Source organism: Suricata suricatta, chromosome 8 (genome assembly GCF_006229205.1).
Source record: "Suricata suricatta isolate VVHF042 chromosome 8, meerkat_22Aug2017_6uvM2_HiC, whole genome shotgun sequence".
NCBI lineage: Eukaryota > Metazoa > Chordata > Mammalia > Carnivora > Herpestidae > Suricata > Suricata suricatta.
The window spans coordinates 65608476-65609830 of NC_043707.1; the positions used below are offsets into that span (position 1 = coordinate 65608476).

Here is a 1355-nt window from a genome sequence, read left to right on the forward strand (position 1 = left end):
TGAGGGTTGAAGGGGAAGGGGGAGGGGGAAAGAGAGGTGGTGGTGATGGTGGAGGGCACTTGGGGGGAAGAGCACTGGGTGTTGTATGGAAAACAATTTGACAATAAAATATTATGGAGGAAAAAAAAAAAGAAAGAAAGCCAAGACAAATCTGTTGATCTGTGTTTGGGCTGCCTGCTGCTTACTCAGAGAGTTCAGAACTGAACTTTCCCCTTTCATGTTGGCTCTATGACATGTGGCAAGACCTTGAGATTGGGCCAATGCTCCATGGAGGCCATCAGAACAGCACTCTTCTGGAATAGAGTTCTTTAGGACAAAGAAGTATAAAAATGTGAAACTGGAAGAGTATGAGCTGCCTCAGTTCCAGCTCTGTTTGATCATCATGACTTTTGGCACCGGAAGATGACATGTTAAGTTGTACCAAAAAACAAATTACCGGTTTGGGATAATCTCTGATGAAGACTTGGCAATCCTACCGATGCTGCCAATCTTTTATGTGGTTCAGCCAATGCAACCTGCTAGGGACAGTGTACTGAGTCACACATCACAGAGCTAAAAATAAAATGGCAGTTAATTTGACATCCACAACTAGATGACAAAAATGGAACCAACCAAGTGACTCATAATTAATACTATTTCCAACATTTTAAATACTGATGATTGAGTTTCTTGTATTCATTTCCCATGATGCAAACTTCTCCAAACACCAAACTTAAATTTGTTGTAGAATAAAATTTCAAGATCTAAGGAATTATAAAGTCCCAACTGCACAAATATTGATATGTGTCCTTATCCACATTTGTTTAGTTAGTATTTGGTTTATAGTTCTTACAAATGTATCAGTATTATGATCAAACCTTTCTGTTTAGGTAAAAAGTTATTTTAGTCAAGTTAAACTAGAGGTGGTTGTGTATGCAACCAATTCTGCTACTCAACTGAAATCCCAAAGGCAGGGATGTGTTTTAAGAGTTCTCATATCCTCCATGCAACAGACACTTCCAGGTGTGCTCCAGTAATCATGGTAACTCCCTGCTCCTCAGTTTTTTAAAAAGTTTTTATTTAAATTTATTAAATTTATTTTTATTTATACCTGAAACTAATATTACACTGCATATTAATATTAGTTTCAGGTATAAAATATCGTGATTTAGCATTTCGTACTTCACCTGCTGCCCTCCTAAATCCCCATCACCTGTGTAACCCATCCTCCCCCTCAGCCCCTCTGGTAACCATGTTTGTTCTAGTTAAAAGTCTGTTTCTTGGTTTGCCTCTCTTTCTCTTCCCTTTTTTCCCCTTTGCTCATTGTTTTGTTTTGTAAATTCAACAAATGAGTGAAATCGTATGGTATTTGTCTT

At 37.9% G+C, this 1355-nt stretch overlaps 1 long non-coding RNA gene across 1 annotated transcript in view; it reads right to left on the reverse strand.

Moving 5' to 3' along the window:
* Positions 1-493, reverse strand: part of LOC115300009 — a 22393-nt gene extending 21900 nt beyond the window's left edge. The window contains exon 1 of the long non-coding RNA XR_003912459.1: positions 437-493. This is a non-coding gene — a long non-coding RNA (uncharacterized LOC115300009). The remainder of the gene's footprint in view (positions 1-436) is intronic.
* Between the last annotated feature and the right edge of the window lie 862 nt (positions 494-1355).